Raw genomic sequence first — 20223 nt, forward strand, 5'->3', positions numbered from 1 at the left:
GGGGCAAACGAAACTTGGTGGGGGAAAAAAAAAATAGAAACAACTCTTTGAACGCAAATTAATACGGAAAGTTTTAAAAAGCAAAAGAGGATGCCATCGGCACTCGGTGTTCCCAGGTGGTCTCCCTCCCAAGTACTGACCGAGCCCAATGCTGCTTAGCTTCGGTGATCGGACGAGAACCGGCGTATTCAGCATGGTATGGCCGATGGCGAGAATCGAAGCCTTACGTGCCTTTTTATAACACATTACACCAACAACCAGCATCTCTACCATTTCACCTGTTGTTCGGCAGGACACACGGCCGCCGCAACACATCACTCCATATCCTAGGGATCCCGCGACGTCGCACGAAGCCCTCAAGTCGCCGAACATTGCTGCGCGCACTTGGGGAACACTTTTGGAAACGAATGTGGCCTTGAGTCGTTGTGGTCACGCTGGCTAGACGTTGGGGAATGCTTCCGTTTGTCGCACATTAGCCGCAGGTGCTCCGGAAGTGCGAAATGCCTGCTTTCACGACCTTCGAGGGGCAGATAGAAAGACGAGTCAGTCACAGGTAATCCGCCGCGCCCAACGAAGGGTGGAAAATCGGCTAACTCGCCCGCTGCGCTGCGGCGAAGCATCATCTAGTGGTCCTTCCGCGCCCCCGCCACCGCCAGGGGGCAAACAAAACTTGGTGGGGGAAAAAAAAAATAGAAACAACTCTTTGAACGCAAATTAATACGGAAAGTTTTAAAAAGCAAAAGAGGATGCCATCGGCACTCGGTGTTCCCAGGTGGTCTCCCTCCCAAGTACTGACCGAGCCCAATGCTGCTTAGCTTCGGTGATCGGACGAGAACCGGCGTATTCAGCATGGTATGGCCGATGGCGAGAATCGAAGCCTTACGTGCCTTTTTATAACACATTACACCAACAACCAGCATCTCTACCATTTTACCTGTTGTTCGGCAGGACACACGGCCGCCGCAACACATCACTCCATATCCTAGGGATCCCGCGACGTCGCACGAAGCCCTCAAGTCGCCGAACATTGCTGCGCGCACTTGGGGAACACTTTTGGAAACGAATGTGGCCTTGAGTCGTTGTGGTCACGCTGGCTAGACGTTGGGGAATGCTTCCGTTTGTCGCACATTAGCCGCAGGTGCTCCGGAAGTGCGAAATGCCTGCTTTCACGACCTTCGAGGGGCAGATAGAAAGACGAGTCAGTCACAGGTAATCCGCCGCGCCCAACGAAGGGTGGAAAATCGGCTAACTCGCCCGCTGCGCTGCGGCGAAGCATCATCTAGTGGTCCTTCCGCGCCCCCGCCACCGCCAGGGGGCAAACGAAACTTGGTGGGGGAAAAAAAAAATAGAAACAACTCTTTGAACGCAAATTAATACGGAAAGTTTTAAAAAGCAAAAGAGGATGCCATCGGCACTCGGTGTTCCCAGGTGGTCTCCCTCCCAAGTACTGACCGAGCCCAATGCTGCTTAGCTTCGGTGATCGGACGAGAACCGGCGTATTCAGCATGGTATGGCCGATGGCGAGAATCGAAGCCTTACGTGCCTTTTTATAACACATTACACCAACAACCAGCATCTCTACCATTTCACCTGTTGTTCGGCAGGACACACGGCCGCCGCCACACATCACTCCATATCCTAGGGATCCCGCGACGTCGCACGAAGCCCTCAAGTCGCCGAACATTGCTGCGCGCACTTGGGGAACACTTTTGGAAACGAATGTGGCCTTGAGTCGTTGTGGTCACGCTGGCTAGACGTTGGGGAATGCTTCCGTTTGTCGCACATTAGCCGCAGGTGCTCCGGAAGTGCGAAATGCCTGCTTTCACGACCTTCGAGGGGCAGATAGAAAGACGAGTCAGTCACAGGTAATCCGCCGCGCCCAACGAAGGGTGGAAAATCGGCTAACTCGCCCGCTGCGCTGCGGCGAAGCATCATCTAGTGGTCCTTCCGCGCCCCCGCCACCGCCAGGGGGCAAACGAAACTTGGTGGGGGAAAAAAAAAATAGAAACAACTCTTTGAACGCAAATTAATACGGAAAGTTTTAAAAAGCAAAAGAGGATGCCATCGGCACTCGGTGTTCCCAGGTGGTCTCCCTCCCAAGTACTGACCGAGCCCAATGCTGCTTAGCTTCGGTGATCGGACGAGAACCGGCGTATTCAGCATGGTATGGCCGATGGCGAGAATCGAAGCCTTACGTGCCTTTTTATAACACATTACACCAACAACCAGCATCTCTACCATTTCACCTGTTGTTCGGCAGGACACACGGCCGCCGCAACACATCACTCCATATCCTAGGGATCCCGCGACGTCGCACGAAGCCCTCAAGTCGCCGAACATTGCTGCGCGCACTTGGGGAACACTTTTGGAAACGAATGTGGCCTTGAGTCGTTGTGGTCACGCTGGCTAGACGTTGGGGAATGCTTCCGTTTGTCGCACATTAGCCGCAGGTGCTCCGGAAGTGCGAAATGCCTGCTTTCACGACCTTCGAGGGGCAGATAGAAAGACGAGTCAGTCACAGGTAATCCGCCGCACCCAACGAAGGGTGGAAAATCGGCTAACTCGCCCGCTGCGCTGCGGCGAAGCATCATCTAGTGGTCCTTCCGCGCCCCCGCCACCGCCAGGGGGCAAACGAAACTTGGTGGGGGAAAAAAAAAATAGAAACAACTCTTTGAACGCAAATTAATACGGAAAGTTTTAAAAAGCAAAAGAGGATGCCATCGGCACTCGGTGTTCCCAGGTGGTCTCCCTCCCAAGTACTGACCGAGCCCAATGCTGCTTAGCTTCGGTGATCGGACGAGAACCGGCGTATTCAGCATGGTATGGCCGATGGCGAGAATCGAAGCCTTACGTGCCTTTTTATAACACATTACACCAACAACCAGCATCTCTACCATTTCACCTGTTGTTCGGCAGGACACACGGCCGCCGCAACACATCACTCCATATCCTAGGGATCCCGCGACGTCGCACGAAGCCCTCAAGTCGCCGAACATTGCTGCGCGCACTTGGGGAACACTTTTGGAAACGAATGTGGCCTTGAGTCGTTGTGGTCACGCTGGCTAGACGTTGGGGAATGCTTCCGTTTGTCGCACATTAGCCGCAGGTGCTCCGGAAGTGCGAAATGCCTGCTTTCACGACCTTCGAGGGGCAGATAGAAAGACGAGTCAGTCACAGGTAATCCGCCGCGCCCAACGAAGGGTGGAAAATCGGCTAACTCGCCCGCTGCGCTGCGGCGAAGCATCATCTAGTGGTCCTTCCGCGCCCCCGCCACCGCCAGGGGGCAAACAAAACTTGGTGGGGGAAAAAAAAAATAGAAACAACTCTTTGAACGCAAATTAATACGGAAAGTTTTAAAAAGCAAAAGAGGATGCCATCGGCACTCGGTGTTCCCAGGTGGTCTCCCTCCCAAGTACTGACCGAGCCCAATGCTGCTTAGCTTCGGTGATCGGACGAGAACCGGCGTATTCAGCATGGTATGGCCGATGGCGAGAATCGAAGCCTTACGTGCCTTTTTATAACACATTACACCAACAACCAGCATCTCTACCATTTTACCTGTTGTTCGGCAGGACACACGGCCGCCGCAACACATCACTCCATATCCTAGGGATCCCGCGACGTCGCACGAAGCCCTCAAGTCGCCGAACATTGCTGCGCGCACTTGGGGAACACTTTTGGAAACGAATGTGGCCTTGAGTCGTTGTGGTCACGCTGGCTAGACGTTGGGGAATGCTTCCGTTTGTCGCACATTAGCCGCAGGTGCTCCGGAAGTGCGAAATGCCTGCTTTCACGACCTTCGAGGGGCAGATAGAAAGACGAGTCAGTCACAGGTAATCCGCCGCGCCCAACGAAGGGTGGAAAATCGGCTAACTCGCCCGCTGCGCTGCGGCGAAGCATCATCTAGTGGTCCTTCCGCGCCCCCGCCACCGCCAGGGGGCAAACGAAACTTGGTGGGGGAAAAAAAAAATAGAAACAACTCTTTGAACGCAAATTAATACGGAAAGTTTTAAAAAGCAAAAGAGGATGCCATCGGCACTCGGTGTTCCCAGGTGGTCTCCCTCCCAAGTACTGACCGAGCCCAATGCTGCTTAGCTTCGGTAATCGGACGAGAACCGGCGTATTCAGCATGGTATGGCCGATGGCGAGAATCGAAGCCTTACGTGCCTTTTTATAACACATTACACCAACAACCAGCATCTCTACCATTTCACCTGTTGTTCGGCAGGACACACGGCCGCCGCAACACATCACTCCATATCCTAGGGATCCCGCGACGTCGCACGAAGCCCTCAAGTCGCCGAACATTGCTGCGCGCACTTGGGGAACACTTTTGGAAACGAATGTGGTCTTGAGTCGTTGTGGTCACGCTGGCTAGACGTTGGGGAATGCTTCCGTTTGTCGCACATTAGCCGCAGGTGCTCCGGAAGTGCGAAATGCCTGCTTTCACGACCTTCGAGGGGCAGATAGAAAGACGAGTCAGTCACAGGTAATCCGCCGCGCCCAACGAAGGGTGGAAAATCGGCTAACTCGCCCGCTGCGCTGCGGCGAAGCATCATCTAGTGGTCCTTCCGCGCCCCCGCCACCGCCAGGGGGCAAACGAAACTTGGTGGGGGAAAAAAAATAGAAACAACTCTTTGAACGCAAATTAATACGGAAAGTTTTAAAAAGCAAAAGAGGATGCCATCGGCACTCGGTGTTCCCAGGTGGTCCCCCTCCCAAGTACTGACCGAGCCCAATGCTGCTTAGCTTCGGTGATCGGACGAGAACCGGCGTATTCAGCATGGTATGGCCGATGGCGAGAATCGAAGCCTTACGTGCCTTTTTATAACACATTACACCAACAACCAGCACCTCTACCATTTCACCTGTTGTTCGGCAGGACACACGGCCGCCGCAACACATCACTCCATATCCTAGGGATCCCGCGACGTCGCACGAAGCCCTCAAGTCGCCGAACATTGCTGCGCGCACTTGGGGAACACTTTTGGAAACGAATGTGGCCTTGAGTCGTTGTGGTCACGCTGGCTAGACGTTGGGGAATGCTTCCGTTTGTCGCACATTAGCCGCAGGTGCTCCGGAAGTGCGAAATGCCTGCTTTCACGACCTTCGAGGGGCAGATAGAAAGACGAGTCAGTCACAGGTAATCCGCCGCGCCCAACGAAGGGTGGAAAATCGGCTAACTCGCCCGCTGCGCTGCGGCGAAGCATCATCTAGTGGTCCTTCCGCGCCCCCGCCACCGCCAGGGGGCAAATGAAACTTGGTGGGGGAAAAAAAATAGAAAGAACTCTTTGAACGCAAATTAATACGGAAAGTTTTAAAAAGCAAAAGAGGATGCCATCGGCACTCGGTGTTCCCAGGTGGTCTCCCTCCCAAGTACTGACCGAGCCCAATGCTGCTTAGCTTCGGTGATCGGACGAGAACCGGCGTATTCAGCATGGTATGGCCGATGGCGAGAATCGAAGCCTTACGTGCCTTTTTATAACACATTACACCAACAACCAGCATCTCTACCATTTCACCTGTTGTTCGGCAGGACACACGGCCGCCGCAACACATCACTCCATATCCTAGGGATCCCGCGACGTCGCACGAAGCCCTCAAGTCGCCGAACATTGCTGCGCGCACTTGGGGAACACTTTTGGAAACGAATGTGGCCTTGAGTCGTTGTGGTCACGCTGGCTAGACGTTGGGGAATGCTTCCGTTTGTCGCACATTAGCCGCAGGTGCTCCGGAAGTGCGAAATGCCTGCTTTCACGACCTTCGAGGGGCAGATAGAAAGACGAGTCAGTCACAGGTAATCCGCCGCGCCCAACGAAGGGTGGAAAATCGGCTAACTCGCCCGCTGCGCTGCGGCGAAGCATCATCTAGTGGTCCTTCCGCGCCCCCGCCACCGCCAGGGGGCAAACGAAACTTGGTGGGGGAAAAAAAAAATAGAAACAACTCTTTGAACGCAAATTAATACGGAAAGTTTTAAAAAGCAAAAGAGGATGCCATCGGCACTCGGTGTTCCCAGGTGGTCTCCCTCCCAAGTACTGACCGAGCCCAATGCTGCTTAGCTTCGGTGATCGGACGAGAACCGGCGTATTCAGCATGGTATGGCCGATGGCGAGAATCGAAGCCTTACGTGCCTTTTTATAACACATTACACCAACAACCAGCATCTCTACCATTTCACCTGTTGTTCGGCAGGACACACGGCCGCCGCAACACATCACTCCATATCCTAGGGATCCCGCGACGTCGCACGAAGCCCTCAAGTCGCCGAACATTGCTGCGCGCACTTGGGGAACACTTTTGGAAACGAATGTGGCCTTGAGTCGTTGTGGTCACGCTGGCTAGACGTTGGGGAATGCTTCCGTTTGTCGCACATTAGCCGCAGGTGCTCCGGAAGTGCGAAATGCCTGCTTTCACGACCTTCGAGGGGCAGATAGAAAGACGAGTCAGTCACAGGTAATCCGCCGCGCCCAACGAAGGGTGGAAAATCGGCTAACTCGCCCGCTGCGCTGCGGCGAAGCATCATCTAGTGGTCCTTCCGCGCCCCCGCCACCGCCAGGGGGCAAACGAAACTTGGTGGGGGAAAAAAAAAATAGAAACAACTCTTTGAACGCAAATTAATACGGAAAGTTTTAAAAAGCAAAAGAGGATGCCATCGGCACTCGGTGTTCCCAGGTGGTCTCCCTCCCAAGTACTGACCGAGCCCAATGCTGCTTAGCTTCGGTGATCGGACGAGAACCGGCGTATTCAGCATGGTATGGCCGATGGCGAGAATCGAAGCCTTACGTGCCTTTTTATAACACATTACACCAACAACCAGCATCTCTACCATTTCACCTGTTGTTCGGCAGGACACACGGCCGCCGCAACACATCACTCCATATCCTAGGGATCCCGCGACGTCGCACGAAGCCCTCAAGTCGCCGAACATTGCTGCGCGCACTTGGGGAACACTTTTGGAAACGAATGTGGCCTTGAGTCGTTGTGGTCACGCTGGCTAGACGTTGGGGAATGCTTCCGTTTGTCGCACATTAGCCGCAGGTGCTCCGGAAGTGCGAAATGCCTGCTTTCACGACCTTCGAGGGGCAGATAGAAAGACGAGTCAGTCACAGGTAATCCGCCGCGCCCAACGAAGGGTGGAAAATCGGCTAACTCGCCCGCTGCGCTGCGGCGAAGCATCATCTAGTGGTCCTTCCGCGCCCCCGCCACCGCCAGGGGGCAAACAAAACTTGGTGGGGGAAAAAAAAATAGAAACAACTCTTTGAACGCAAATTAATACGGAAAGTTTTAAAAAGCAAAAGAGGATGCCATCGGCACTCGGTGTTCCCAGGTGGTCTCCCTCCCAAGTACTGACCGAGCCCAATGCTGCTTAGCTTCGGTGATCGGACGAGAACCGGCGTATTCAGCATGGTATGGCCGATGGCGAGAATCGAAGCCTTACGTGCCTTTTTATAACACATTACACCAACAACCAGCATCTCTACCATTTTACCTGTTGTTCGGCAGGACACACGGCCGCCGCAACACATCACTCCATATCCTAGGGATCCCGCGACGTCGCACGAAGCCCTCAAGTCGCCGAACATTGCTGCGCGCACTTGGGGAACACTTTTGGAAACGAATGTGGCCTTGAGTCGTTGTGGTCACGCTGGCTAGACGTTGGGGAATGCTTCCGTTTGTCGCACATTAGCCGCAGGTGCTCCGGAAGTGCGAAATGCCTGCTTTCACGACCTTCGAGGGGCAGATAGAAAGACGAGTCAGTCACAGGTAATCCGCCGCGCCCAACGAAGGGTGGAAAATCGGCTAACTCGCCCGCTGCGCTGCGGCGAAGCATCATCTAGTGGTCCTTCCGCGCCCCCGCCACCGCCAGGGGGCAAACGAAACTTGGTGGGGGAAAAAAAAAATAGAAACAACTCTTTGAACGCAAATTAATACGGAAAGTTTTAAAAAGCAAAAGAGGATGCCATCGGCACTCGGTGTTCCCAGGTGGTCTCCCTCCCAAGTACTGACCGAGCCCAATGCTGCTTAGCTTCGGTGATCGGACGAGAACCGGCGTATTCAGCATGGTATGGCCGATGGCGAGAATCGAAGCCTTACGTGCCTTTTTATAACACATTACACCAACAACCAGCATCTCTACCATTTCACCTGTTGTTCGGCAGGACACACGGCCGCCGCAACACATCACTCCATATCCTAGGGATCCCGCGACGTCGCACGAAGCCCTCAAGTCGCCGAACATTGCTGCGCGCACTTGGGGAACACTTTTGGAAACGAATGTGGTCTTGAGTCGTTGTGGTCACGCTGGCTAGACGTTGGGGAATGCTTCCGTTTGTCGCACATTAGCCGCAGGTGCTCCGGAAGTGCGAAATGCCTGCTTTCACGACCTTCGAGGGGCAGATAGAAAGACGAGTCAGTCACAGGTAATCCGCCGCGCCCAACGAAGGGTGGAAAATCGGCTAACTCGCCCGCTGCGCTGCGGCGAAGCATCATCTAGTGGTCCTTCCGCGCCCCCGCCACCGCCAGGGGGCAAACGAAACTTGGTGGGGGAAAAAAAAATAGAAACAACTCTTTGAACGCAAATTAATACGGAAAGTTTTAAAAAGCAAAAGAGGATGCCATCGGCACTCGGTGTTCCCAGGTGGTCTCCCTCCCAAGTACTGACCGAGCCCAATGCTGCTTAGCTTCGGTGATCGGACGAGAACCGGCGTATTCAGCATGGTATGGCCGATTTTTTTTTTTTTTTTTTTGTAACAGTAACTTTATTTACAAATATACATACAGGGCCAGATGAAGTGGTTACAGAGGTTTCAGAGAACAGTGTACCATCCTTTGCTCACACAGACAAATGATCGCGTTCGGGAACTGAACAAGCCAAGACAAGATTCAGCGTGTTTCGCCAGGGAAGTGGAAACTATTCGTAGACAGTGCCAGCAAAGCCACGCAGTGCTGGCGTGGTTCCTATTAGACACACTTACAAATGGGCGATGGTGTCATTTGTTTACAGTATACGGTAATGTACCAGGGACGAGGGGTTGGGCGTAGAAGTCGTCAGTGGGCAGAAGTGGCCCATGGTGCTGTCCCGCTTCCGACCCTCAGATCAAGTCCCATCTCCTTTGCTGTTCTACCTTAAACTCCATTAGGGCTCGTGAGCCCCGCGCCAGTGAGTCGCGAAGTTCAGTGTCTGAATCGGGCCCGTCGAGGGCGGCCACTGCCCACTGCGCCTTCTGTACAAAGTGCCTCCACGCTGGCCGCGGGTTTTCGGCACATTCAACCACGTCGACTCTCGCCCTCCATAGCGAGTGGAGACCTATGACGTGGACGCAGTCACGGAGGAGCGGGTGCTCCGAGGCCGCCTCCAAGAACCTCAAGTTCATCCAGGTGAGCTGCCAGTACGTGTCGAAAGAGCACTGCAGCTCGTCCCAGAAATACGACGCCGTGTTGCAGTCCAAAAAGACGTGCTCTGCCGTCTCCCTCCTTCCACACAACAAGCAGTTGGTCCCTCCAGGAAGAAAGAAGCCCCTCTCCCCCTGTCTTGCCTTAGTGGGTAGAACCCCTGTGTGAAAGCGGAAGAAGAAATCCTTCGAACCAGAAGGAATGGGGAGCTACCGCACTCGCCGGAGGACGTCACTTTTCATGCGCCCAAGAGGTGGTGAGCGATACATGGGGGGTGGAAGGATCTGTTCCACCAGGTCCCAGTACAACTTCTTCGGGGCCACTGCGCACAGGTACTCCCAAGAGAACAGTCCCTGCAAAAGGGCCACCGCTGCCGCCACTTCTTTGTAAAAGCCCGTTGCCCGGTTACTATGTGTAAACTCCGCTGTTGTTGGCAGCCAAGGGGCCAAATGTGAGGAGCCTACGTTTTGCAGAGCAGCCCGAAGGAAACCGTCGCGACGATCCCGGAAGAACAAAAAACGCTGCACTGTCAGCTTGAGCTCCACGTTAACAAGCCCGAGGCCACCCGCTTCCGGACTCCAGAAAATGTTCGTGCGACGCATAGGCTCGTAGGTGGATCGCCAGAGGAATACTGCGAACATCCGGTGTAGCTTGGCCACTGAGCCTGCGTCGATGGTCGATACTCTGGCCACGTACAGGACGGCCGGGTATAACACGGCATTGCAAACATGTGCCCTTGAGAAAAAGGCGATGTGTCGCGCTCGCCAGGGCTCCAACTTCCTACCCGCGGCTGCCAGCTTTGACTGCCAGCGGGGGGCAATGGCTCGGCCGCAGTCCAGGTTGACTCCGAGGTAGCGGGTGATGGCCTCCCTCCATCGGACTCCGTAGAGCTGTGATGGTTTGGTGGGCCATTCACCTAGCCATGCTCCCTCACACTTAGAAAGATTCAGCTGAGCACCCGAAAACCGACAGAATGATTGCGCGAGCGCGACGATCTCCCTCACCTGATCTTTCGATGAACATACGAAGGCAACATCATCCGCGTAAGCCAGGACTCTTAGTTCTTCGTCGCCGAGAACCAAGCCTTTGACTGACTTCGATGCCATTGCCATTCTGCAAAGTGGCTCTATATATAATGCAAACAGAATCGGGGACATGGGACAGCCCTGCCTGACCGACCTTCTCACGGCGATGGGGCTCCCCACCTCCCCATTCATAATGATGCTGGTGGTGATTTCAGTATAGCAGATCTTGATCCACTCCACCATTTCGTCCCCTATCCCGCACCGATGGAGGAGCATCAACAGAAAGGCGTGGTCTACTTGGTCGAAGGCCTTTCTGAGGTCGAGTTGCAAGACAGCAAGGGGAAAAAACCCTGACTCCGCCACCTCACAGACAGTCCTCATGCGGTGTAGGTTGGTGTTTATTGAGCGGCCTCTGAATCCGCATGTCTGATGTGGTCCCACCACACTGCTGAGGGCCTTCTCGAGCCGTCTGGACAGGATTCGGGATAGGATTTTGTAGTCTGTTGATAGCAGACTGATAGGCCTGAAATCTTCAACACTGGGTGCCGTATCGTGAGACGTTTTTTTCGGTATAAGGACCAAATTACTGCTCCGCATTGAAGGTGGCAGCAACTTTGTGTTTTTGACGTTTTCGAATACCGACGCCAAAACAGGGCTGATCTCCTCTCGGAATACCTGGTAGAACTCCGAAACGATCCCATCCGGCCCCGGTGACTTATTCTTTGGCAATTCCTTTATAGCGCTTTTGACCTCTTCGACCGTGATGGGGTTGTTTATGACGGCCTTAACGTCCTCCGGGACCTTGGGCAGCTCATCGAGGACATCCGGCGGAGGAACATCGGGAACAGCGCGCGAGAACAAGTTTTCGTAGTAATCGCCGAAGGCAGCCGCCACCTCCCTGCTCCCACGAGCGAGCCCATTAGGGTGGTTGACCTCGGAAATCGCTTTAGTGGCAGTCCTTGCCCGCTCGAAAGCACCAAAAAGTTTCGACGGCTGTGCCTCGGCCACCACTCGCTGCTCCCTACTCCGCACAAGAGCCCCCCAGTACCGCTTTTCCAGCTCAGTACGGATCTCCTCTTTAACACTGCGAATGTCCTCCGAGAATTCCCCCGGCCTCTCCTCGTCCGCTTCCACAAGAGAGCGTAGGCACTCCGTGAGTCGGCTTAATTTCGCCTTTCTGTCTCTCGCTTCCTGTCGTCCGATTGCGATTGCTGCATTTTTAACCCGTTTTTTGAAGCGCTCCCAGGCGACCCCATCGATGGGTGCAGCATTGAGTGCTTTAATTTCGCCTCTTATGCGATCAGCGAAGGCCGCATTATCGAGGACCGTAGTGTTCATCAGCCAACGGCTGCCAACCCCTCCCTTAATTTCGCGCTCAATTCTGATGGTACATGTTACCAAACCGTGGTCCGAGAAAGCAACAGGGGTGACGGCGTAGTCAGTCACTAACGGCAGCGCATCGCTCGTCAAATACACCCGATCTAAGCGAGCCTGTGACGTGCCACGCCATCTGGTGTAGCGAGAAGTTGACCACCCACGCTGGAGGGCGACATCGTTCAGGTCACCCTCTCGAAGGACTGCTTTCAAAACACGCGCCGAAGCGTCCGCCACGCCCCTAGCACCTGCTCTGTCGCTGGCATTAACAACGCAATTGAAGTCGCCTGCCAGGACGAGTCGACCCGGAATCACCAGGATGTCACGAAGGGAAGAGAAGAAATCGGCGCGCGCCGCCTGATCGTTCGGTGCATAAACGCAAACCAAGCGCGTAAGCTCCCCTCCCACCAGGACATCGACGGTGCAAAAACGCCCGTCCCTCGCCAGCTCGCAGTCAATTACGGTTAAGGAATTATGTTTGCGAATTAGAATAGCGGTTCCGCCCGCACGGGTAGCTGTAAGGGTGTAAAAACACCAAAATTGCTGGCCAAAAAAACGTACAAAATTTTGAGCGTCCTCTCGAGAAGCAATTTTGGTTTCTTGTAAAAAAGCAACGTCTATCTTGTTTTCATTAAGGAGGTCGGCCAGCCAATGCTTCCGTTTCTGCGAGGTTAGACTTACCACATTTAATGTGGCAAGCGTGACTGCGCTCTGTTGTGGTGTCATGGTGTGAACGGCGCTTACCGACTGGGTCTTCAACTCCTTCCGCTCGTTGAGCTGCCCTCGGGGTTCGTTGACCCGGTCTCTCCCTGGCTTGGATGGTTGGGGGCTGCGCCGCCTTGTTTCCCGCGCGCCCTCCGCCGCGTCTCCACGCCCGCGGTGGCGGGTTGGCGCGGTGCTGCTGCGTCCTTTGTCGGGGGATACTCGTCGGCGTCGGCTCCGTCGGTCCCTCCTGGCTGGTCGCTCGGGGCAGGCACCTCCTCTCCCTCCGGTTCGGCCGGCTTCTCCTCTCCGCTCTGCTGCTCGTCCGCGTTGGGCTTGGCGGTGGGTGGGGGAGGTGGGGGGGAAGTCTCGGTCGCGCTCTCCGTAACCGGTTCCTTGGGGTCACCGCCTGCCTTGCTCTCAGCTGCAGCAATGGCCCCGGGCGCAGCCGCTGTCGATTTCGCCGCCTCGATATCCTCCGCGTCCATAAAGTCGTCCATCGTTTGCGGGGCCGACCGTTGCTTGGTTTTAGACGCGTAGGTTTGTACGCAGTCCGCGTCAATGTGGCCGAAAGAACGACATTTCCGGCACCACGTGGCTCTGCATTGCCTGCGTATGTGGCCTAGTTGCCTGCAGCGTAAGCAAAGGGGGGGCCGTCCCGGTACGGCGATCAGAATCGGCACGCCGTCGATCTTCGCTTGGTGGGGCACCTCGTTGAGCGCCTCGGCGTCGCGGGGTGCCAGCTGCACGACTCTGGTGTTCGTTTCAGCCTCCTCTAGTCCCGGGATCCTCCATTTCTCACGAACGACCCGCTTCACTTTCCCGAAGCGGCCAAGTTGTTGGGCGATGAGGACGTCCGGGACGTGGTGTGGAACCCAGTGCACCTTGATCTCTTTCTCCTGTACGTTCGGGTCGATCACGACGCACTTCCTCCCTTTGACTGTGATTTCGGACTTGGATGCCAGGGGAGCCATGTCTTCTCCCGTCTTGAAAGTGATCATCCATACGTGATTGAACTGAAAGCCTCCAAGGCTGGCGATGCTTTTCAGCTCGATAACAGCTGAGAGGCCCGCTGCGATATCTTGGATTCCGTATGGACGGGCTGCCGGATCACAGTGCAGAAACAGCGAATTCTCCGTCACCTTTCCCGTGGGCAGGGTGGGGAGAAGCATCCTGTACTCCGATGAGCCGGGGACGGTCGCCGGTGTGCCGGGGAAGGACCGGTTTGACGCGGGTGCGCCTGCCGAACGCGAGGAGCTCGCTCCTGACATGACCGCTCCCTTCGGTGTCCGACGGGAGACTCAGCATGGTATGGCCGATGGCGAGAATCGAAGCCTTACGTGCCTTTTTATAACACATTACACCAACAACCAGCATCTCTACCATTTCACCTGTTGTTCGGCAGGACACACGGCCGCCGCAACACATCACTCCATATCCTAGGGATCCCGCGACGTCGCACGAAGCCCTCAAGTCGCCGAACATTGCTGCGCGCACTTGGGGAACACTTTTGGAAACGAATGTGGCCTTGAGTCGTTGTGGTCACGCTGGCTAGACGTTGGGGAATGCTTCCGTTTGTCGCACATTAGCCGCAGGTGCTCCGGAAGTGCGAAATGCCTGCTTTCACGACCTTCGAGGGGCAGATAGAAAGACGAGTCAGTCACAGGTAATCCGCCGCGCCCAACGAAGGGTGGAAAATCGGCTAACTCGCCCGCTGCGCTGCGGCGAAGCATCATCTAGTGGTCCTTCCGCGCCCCCGCCACCGCCAGGGGGCAAACAAAACTTGGTGGGGGAAAAAAAAAATAGAAACAACTCTTTGAACGCAAATTAATACGGAAAGTTTTAAAAAGCAAAAGAGGATGCCATCGGCACTCGGTGTTCCCAGGTGGTCTCCCTCCCAAGTACTGACCGAGCCCAATGCTGCTTAGCTTCGGTGATCGGACGAGAACCGGCGTATTCAGCATGGTATGGCCGATGGCGAGAATCGAAGCCTTACGTGCCTTTTTATAACACATTACACCAACAACCAGCATCTCTACCATTTTACCTGTTGTTCGGCAGGACACACGGCCGCCGCAACACATCACTCCATATCCTAGGGATCCCGCGACGTCGCACGAAGCCCTCAAGTCGCCGAACATTGCTGCGCGCACTTGGGGAACACTTTTGGAAACGAATGTGGCCTTGAGTCGTTGTGGTCACGCTGGCTAGACGTTGGGGAATGCTTCCGTTTGTCGCACATTAGCCGCAGGTGCTCCGGAAGTGCGAAATGCCTGCTTTCACGACCTTCGAGGGGCAGATAGAAAGACGAGTCAGTCACAGGTAATCCGCCGCGCCCAACGAAGGGTGGAAAATCGGCTAACTCGCCCGCTGCGCTGCGGCGAAGCATCATCTAGTGGTCCTTCCGCGCCCCCGCCACCGCCAGTGGGCAAACGAAACTTGGTGGGGGAAAAAAAAAATAGAAACAACTCTTTGAACGCAAATTAATACGGAAAGTTTTAAAAAGCAAAAGAGGATGCCATCGGCACTCGGTGTTCCCAGGTGGTCTCCCTCCCAAGTACTGACCGAGCCCAATGCTGCTTAGCTTCGGTGATCGGACGAGAACCGGCGTATTCAGCATGGTATGGCCGATGGCGAGAATCGAAGCCTTACGTGCCTTTTTATAACACATTACACCAACAACCAGCATCTCTACCATTTCACCTGTTGTTCGGCAGGACACACGGCCGCCGCAACACATCACTCCATATCCTAGGGATCCCGCGACGTCGCACGAAGCCCTCAAGTCGCCGAACATTGCTGCGCGCACTTGGGGAACACTTTTGGAAACGAATGTGGTCTTGAGTCGTTGTGGTCACGCTGGCTAGACGTTGGGGAATGCTTCCGTTTGTCGCACATTAGCCGCAGGTGCTCCGGAAGTGCGAAATGCCTGCTTTCACGACCTTCGAGGGGCAGATAGAAAGACGAGTCAGTCACAGGTAATCCGCCGCGCCCAACGAAGGGTGGAAAATCGGCTAACTCGCCCGCTGCGCTGCGGCGAAGCATCATCTAGTGGTCCTTCCGCGCCCCCGCCACCGCCAGGGGGCAAACGAAACTTGGTGGGGGAAAAAAAAATAGAAACAACTCTTTGAACGCAAATTAATACGGAAAGTTTTAAAAAGCAAAAGAGGATGCCATCGGCACTCGGTGTTCCCAGGTGGTCCCCCTCCCAAGTACTGACCGAGCCCAATGCTGCTTAGCTTCGGTGATCGGACGAGAACCGGCGTATTCAGCATGGTATGGCCGATGGCGAGAATCGAAGCCTTACGTGCCTTTTTATAACACATTACACCAACAACCAGCACCTCTACCATTTCACCTGTTGTTCGGCAGGACACACGGCCGCCGCAACACATCACTCCATATCCTAGGGATCCCGCGACGTCGCACGAAGCCCTCAAGTCGCCGAACATTGCTGCGCGCACTTGGGGAACACTTTTGGAAACGAATGTGGCCTTGAGTCGTTGTGGTCACGCTGGCTAGACGTTGGGGAATGCTTCCGTTTGTCGCACATTAGCCGCAGGTGCTCCGGAAGTGCGAAATGCCTGCTTTCACGACCTTCGAGGGGCAGATAGAAAGACGAGTCAGTCACAGGTAATCCGCCGCGCCCAACGAAGGGTGGAAAATCGGCTAACTCGCCCGCTGCGCTGCGGCGAAGCATCATCTAGTGGTCCTTCCGCGCCCCCGCCACCGCCAGGGGGCAAATGAAACTTGGTGGGGGAAAAAAAATAGAAAGAACTCTTTGAACGCAAATTAATACGGAAAGTTTTAAAAAGCAAAAGAGGATGCCATCGGCACTCGGTGTTCCCAGGTGGTCTCCCTCCCAAGTACTGACCGAGCCCAATCCTGCTTAGCTTCGGTGATCGGACGAGAACCGGCGTATTCAGCATGGTATGGCCGATGGCGAGAATCGAAGCCTTACGTGCCTTTTTATAACACATTACACCAACAACCAGCATCTCTACCATTTCACCTGTTGTTCGGCAGGACACACGGCCGCCGCAACACATCACTCCATATCCTAGGGATCCCGCGACGTCGCACGAAGCCCTCAAGTCGCCGAACATTGCTGCGCGCACTTGGGGAACACTTTTGGAAACGAATGTGGCCTTGAGTCGTTGTGGTCACGCTGGCTAGACGTTGGGGAATGCTTCCGTTTGTCGCACATTAGCCGCAGGTGCTCCGGAAGTGCGAAATGCCTGCTTTCACGACCTTCGAGGGGCAGATAGAAAGACGAGTCAGTCACAGGTAATCCGCCGCGCCCAACGAAGGGTGGAAAATCGGCTAACTCGCCCGCTGCGGTGCGGCGAAGCATCATCTAGTGGTCCTTCCGCGCCCCCGCCACCGCCAGGGGGCAAACGAAACTTGGTGGGGGAAAAAAAAAATAGAAACAACTCTTTGAACGCAAATTAATACGGAAAGTTTTAAAAAGCAAAAGAGGATGCCATCGGCACTCGGTGTTCCCAGGTGGTCTCCCTCCCAAGTACTGACCGAGCCCAATGCTGCTTAGCTTCGGTGATCGGACGAGAACCGGCGTATTCAGCATGGTATGGCCGATGGCGAGAATCGAAGCCTTACGTGCCTTTTTATAACACATTACACCAACAACCAGCATCTCTACCATTTCACCTGTTGTTCGGCAGGACACACGGCCGCCGCAACACATCACTCCATATCCTAGGGATCCCGCGACGTCGCACGAAGCCCTCAAGTCGCCGAACATTGCTGCGCGCACTTGGGGAACACTTTTGGAAACGAATGTGGCCTTGAGTCGTTGTGGTCACGCTGGCTAGACGTTGGGGAATGCTTCCGTTTGTCGCACATTAGCCGCAGGTGCTCCGGAAGTGCGAAATGCCTGCTTTCACGACCTTCGAGGGGCAGATAGAAAGACGAGTCAGTCACAGGTAATCCGCCGCGCCCAACGAAGGGTGGAAAATCGGCTAACTCGCCCGCTGCGCTGCGGCGAAGCATCATCTAGTGGTCCTTCCGCGCCCCCGCCACCGCCAGGGGGCAAACGAAACTTGGTGGGGGAAAAAAAAATAGAAACAACTCTTTGAACGCAAATTAATACGGAAAGTTTTAAAAAGCAAAAGAGGATGCCATCGGCACTCGGTGTTCCCAGGTGGTCCCCCTCCCAAGTACTGACCGAGCCCAATGCTGCTTAGCTTCGGTGATCGGACGAGAACCGGCGTATTCAGCATGGTATGGCCGATGGCGAGAATCGAAGCCTTACGTGCCTTTTTATAACACATTACACCAACAACCAGCATCTCTACCATTTCACCTGTTGTTCGGCAGGACACACGGCCGCCGCAACACATCACTCCATATCCTAGGGATCCCGCGACGTCGCACGAAGCCCTCAAGTCGCCGAACATTGCTGCGCGCACTTGGGGAACACTTTTGGAAACGAATGTGGCCTTGAGTCGTTGTGGTCACGCTGGCTAGACGTTGGGGAATGCTTCCGTTTGTCGCACATTAGCCGCAGGTGCTCCGGAAGTGCGAAATGCCTGCTTTCACGACCTTCGAGGGGCAGATAGAAAGACGAGTCAGTCACAGGTAATCCGCCGCGCCCAACGAAGGGTGGAAAATCGGCTAACTCGCCCGCTGCGCTGCGGCGAAGCATCATCTAGTGGTCCTTCCGCGCCCCCGCCACCGCCAGGGGGCAAACGAAACTTGGTGGGGGAAAAAAAAAATAGAAACAACTCTTTGAACGCAAATTAATACGGAAAGTTTTAAAAAGCAAAAGAGGATGCCATCGGCACTCGGTGTTCCCAGGTGGTCTCCCTCCCAAGTACTGACCGAGCCCAATGCTGCTTAGCTTCGGTGATCGGACGAGAACCGGCGTATTCAGCATGGTATGGCCGATGGCGAGAATCGAAGCCTTACGTGCCTTTTTATAACACATTACACCAACAACCAGCATCTCTACCATTTCACCTGTTGTTCGGCAGGACACACGGCCGCCGCAACACATCACTCCATATCCTAGGGATCCCGCGACGTCGCACGAAGCCCTCAAGTCGCCGAACATTGCTGCGCGCACTTGGGGAACACTTTTGGAAACGAATGTGGCCTTGAGTCGTTGTGGTCACGCTGGCTAGACGTTGGGGAATGCTTCCGTTTGTCGCACATTAGCCGCAGGTGCTCCGGAAGTGCGAAATGCCTGCTTTCACGACCTTCGAGGGGCAGATAGAAAGACGAGTCAGTCACAGGTAATCCGCCGCGCCCAACGAAGGGTGGAAAATCGGCTAACTCGCCCGCTGCGCTGCGGCGAAGCATCATCTAGTGGTCCTTCCGCGCCCCCGCCACCGCCAGGGGGCAAACGAAACTTGGTGGGGGAAAAAAAAATAGAAACAACTCTTTGAACGCAAATTAATACGGAAAGTTTTAAAAAGCAAAAGAGGATGCCATCGGCACTCGGTGTTCCCAGGTGGTCTCCCTCCCAAGTACTGACCGAGCCCAATGCTGCTTAGCTTCGGTGATCGGACGAGAACCGGCGTATTCAGCATGGTATGGCCGATGGCGAGAATCGAAGCCTTACGTGCCTTTTTATAACACATTACACCAACAACCAGCATCTCTACCATTTCACCTGTTGTTCGGCAGGACACACGGCCGCCGCAACACATCACTCCATATCCTAGGGATCCCGCGACGTCGCACGAAGCCCTCAAGTCGCCGAACATTGCTGCGCGCACTTGGGGAACACTTTTGGAAACGAATGTGGCCTTGAGTCGTTGTGGTCACGCTGGCTAGACGTTGGGGAATGCTTCCGTTTGTCGCACATTAGCCGCAGGTGCTCCGGAAGTGCGAAATGCCTGCTTTCACGACCTTCGAGGGGCAGATAGAAAGACGAGTCAGTCACAGGTAATCCGCCGCGCCCAACGAAGGGTGGAAAATCGGCTAACTCGCCCGCTGCGCTGCGGCGAAGCATCATCTAGTGGTCCTTCCGCGCCCCCGCCACCGCCAGGGGGCAAACGAAACTTGGTGGGGGAAAAAAAAATAGAAACAACTCTTTGAACGCAAATTAATACGGAAAGTTTTAAAAAGCAAAAGAGGATGCCATCGGCACTCGGTGTTCCCAGGTGGTCTCCCTCCCAAGTACTGACCGAGCCCAATGCTGCTTAGCTTCGGTGATCGGACGAGAACCGGCGTATTCAGCATGGTATGGCCGATGGCGAGAATCGAAGCCTTACGTGCCTTTTTATAACACATTACACCAACAACCAGCATCTCTACCATTTCACCTGTTGTTCGGCAGGACACACGGCCGCCGCAACACATCACTCCATATCCTAGGGATCCCGCGACGTCGCACGAAGCCCTCAAGTCGCCGAACATTGCTGCGCGCACTTGGGGAACACTTTTGGAAATGAATGTGGCCTTGAGTCGTTGTGGTCACGCTGGCTAGACGTTGGGGAATGCTTCCGTTTGTCGCACATTAGCCGCAGGTGCTCCGGAAGTGCGAAATGCCTGCTTTCACGACCTTCGAGGGGCAGATAGAAAGACGAGTCAGTCACAGGTAATCCGCCGAGCCCAACGAAGGGTGGAAAATCGGCTAACTCGCCCGCTGCGCTGCGGCGAAGCATCATCTAGTGGTCCTTCCGCGCCCCCGCCACCGCCAGGGGGCAAACGAAACTTGGTGGGGGAAAAAAAAAATAGAAACAACTCTTTGAACGCAAATTAA

At 54.9% G+C, this 20223-nt stretch overlaps 22 non-coding genes and 1 pseudogene across 22 annotated transcripts; all 23 read right to left on the minus strand.

Moving 5' to 3' along the window:
* Nucleotides 1–91: 91 nt before the first annotated feature.
* Nucleotides 92–210, minus strand: LOC144151279 (5S ribosomal RNA). The gene has a single exon (XR_013318822.1). It is a non-coding gene; the product is annotated as a 5S ribosomal RNA (ribosomal RNA).
* Nucleotides 211–747: 537 nt separating this feature from the next.
* LOC144151285 (5S ribosomal RNA) lies at nucleotides 748–866 on the minus strand. Its single transcript, XR_013318823.1, has one exon. It is a non-coding gene; the product is annotated as a 5S ribosomal RNA (ribosomal RNA).
* Nucleotides 867–1403: 537 nt separating this feature from the next.
* Nucleotides 1404–1522, minus strand: LOC144151286 (5S ribosomal RNA). The gene has a single exon (XR_013318824.1). It is a non-coding gene; the product is annotated as a 5S ribosomal RNA (ribosomal RNA).
* Nucleotides 1523–2059: 537 nt separating this feature from the next.
* LOC144151287 (5S ribosomal RNA) lies at nucleotides 2060–2178 on the minus strand. The gene has a single exon (XR_013318825.1). It is a non-coding gene; the product is annotated as a 5S ribosomal RNA (ribosomal RNA).
* Nucleotides 2179–2715: 537 nt separating this feature from the next.
* LOC144151288 (5S ribosomal RNA) lies at nucleotides 2716–2834 on the minus strand. Its single transcript, XR_013318826.1, has one exon. It is a non-coding gene; the product is annotated as a 5S ribosomal RNA (ribosomal RNA).
* Nucleotides 2835–3371: 537 nt separating this feature from the next.
* LOC144151290 (5S ribosomal RNA) lies at nucleotides 3372–3490 on the minus strand. Its single transcript, XR_013318828.1, has one exon. It is a non-coding gene; the product is annotated as a 5S ribosomal RNA (ribosomal RNA).
* Nucleotides 3491–4027: 537 nt separating this feature from the next.
* LOC144151201 (5S ribosomal RNA) lies at nucleotides 4028–4146 on the minus strand. Its single transcript, XR_013318802.1, has one exon. It is a non-coding gene; the product is annotated as a 5S ribosomal RNA (ribosomal RNA).
* Nucleotides 4147–4681: 535 nt separating this feature from the next.
* Nucleotides 4682–4800, minus strand: LOC144151178 (5S ribosomal RNA). The gene has a single exon (XR_013318780.1). It is a non-coding gene; the product is annotated as a 5S ribosomal RNA (ribosomal RNA).
* Nucleotides 4801–5335: 535 nt separating this feature from the next.
* LOC144151291 (5S ribosomal RNA) lies at nucleotides 5336–5454 on the minus strand. The gene has a single exon (XR_013318829.1). It is a non-coding gene; the product is annotated as a 5S ribosomal RNA (ribosomal RNA).
* Nucleotides 5455–5991: 537 nt separating this feature from the next.
* LOC144151292 (5S ribosomal RNA) lies at nucleotides 5992–6110 on the minus strand. The gene has a single exon (XR_013318830.1). It is a non-coding gene; the product is annotated as a 5S ribosomal RNA (ribosomal RNA).
* A 537-nt stretch (nucleotides 6111–6647) lies between these two features.
* Nucleotides 6648–6766, minus strand: LOC144151293 (5S ribosomal RNA). Its single transcript, XR_013318831.1, has one exon. It is a non-coding gene; the product is annotated as a 5S ribosomal RNA (ribosomal RNA).
* A 536-nt stretch (nucleotides 6767–7302) lies between these two features.
* LOC144151294 (5S ribosomal RNA) lies at nucleotides 7303–7421 on the minus strand. The gene has a single exon (XR_013318832.1). It is a non-coding gene; the product is annotated as a 5S ribosomal RNA (ribosomal RNA).
* A 537-nt stretch (nucleotides 7422–7958) lies between these two features.
* Nucleotides 7959–8077, minus strand: LOC144151295 (5S ribosomal RNA). The gene has a single exon (XR_013318833.1). It is a non-coding gene; the product is annotated as a 5S ribosomal RNA (ribosomal RNA).
* Nucleotides 8078–8613: 536 nt separating this feature from the next.
* LOC144151231 (5S ribosomal RNA) lies at nucleotides 8614–8732 on the minus strand (annotated as a pseudogene).
* A 5622-nt stretch (nucleotides 8733–14354) lies between these two features.
* Nucleotides 14355–14473, minus strand: LOC144151296 (5S ribosomal RNA). The gene has a single exon (XR_013318834.1). It is a non-coding gene; the product is annotated as a 5S ribosomal RNA (ribosomal RNA).
* A 537-nt stretch (nucleotides 14474–15010) lies between these two features.
* LOC144151298 (5S ribosomal RNA) lies at nucleotides 15011–15129 on the minus strand. The gene has a single exon (XR_013318835.1). It is a non-coding gene; the product is annotated as a 5S ribosomal RNA (ribosomal RNA).
* Nucleotides 15130–15665: 536 nt separating this feature from the next.
* Nucleotides 15666–15784, minus strand: LOC144151179 (5S ribosomal RNA). The gene has a single exon (XR_013318781.1). It is a non-coding gene; the product is annotated as a 5S ribosomal RNA (ribosomal RNA).
* Nucleotides 15785–16319: 535 nt separating this feature from the next.
* On the minus strand, nucleotides 16320–16438 carry LOC144151195 (5S ribosomal RNA). The gene has a single exon (XR_013318796.1). It is a non-coding gene; the product is annotated as a 5S ribosomal RNA (ribosomal RNA).
* Nucleotides 16439–16975: 537 nt separating this feature from the next.
* Nucleotides 16976–17094, minus strand: LOC144151299 (5S ribosomal RNA). The gene has a single exon (XR_013318836.1). It is a non-coding gene; the product is annotated as a 5S ribosomal RNA (ribosomal RNA).
* A 536-nt stretch (nucleotides 17095–17630) lies between these two features.
* On the minus strand, nucleotides 17631–17749 carry LOC144151180 (5S ribosomal RNA). Its single transcript, XR_013318782.1, has one exon. It is a non-coding gene; the product is annotated as a 5S ribosomal RNA (ribosomal RNA).
* Nucleotides 17750–18286: 537 nt separating this feature from the next.
* LOC144151300 (5S ribosomal RNA) lies at nucleotides 18287–18405 on the minus strand. Its single transcript, XR_013318837.1, has one exon. It is a non-coding gene; the product is annotated as a 5S ribosomal RNA (ribosomal RNA).
* Nucleotides 18406–18941: 536 nt separating this feature from the next.
* LOC144151302 (5S ribosomal RNA) lies at nucleotides 18942–19060 on the minus strand. The gene has a single exon (XR_013318839.1). It is a non-coding gene; the product is annotated as a 5S ribosomal RNA (ribosomal RNA).
* Nucleotides 19061–19596: 536 nt separating this feature from the next.
* Nucleotides 19597–19715, minus strand: LOC144151303 (5S ribosomal RNA). The gene has a single exon (XR_013318840.1). It is a non-coding gene; the product is annotated as a 5S ribosomal RNA (ribosomal RNA).
* Nucleotides 19716–20223: the final 508 nt, after the last annotated feature.

Source organism: Haemaphysalis longicornis, unplaced genomic scaffold, assembly GCF_048455015.1.
Source record: "Haemaphysalis longicornis isolate Haplotype H1 unplaced genomic scaffold, Haemaphysalis longicornis Haplotype H1 scaffold_88, whole genome shotgun sequence".
Classification (NCBI taxonomy): domain Eukaryota; kingdom Metazoa; phylum Arthropoda; class Arachnida; order Ixodida; family Ixodidae; genus Haemaphysalis; species Haemaphysalis longicornis.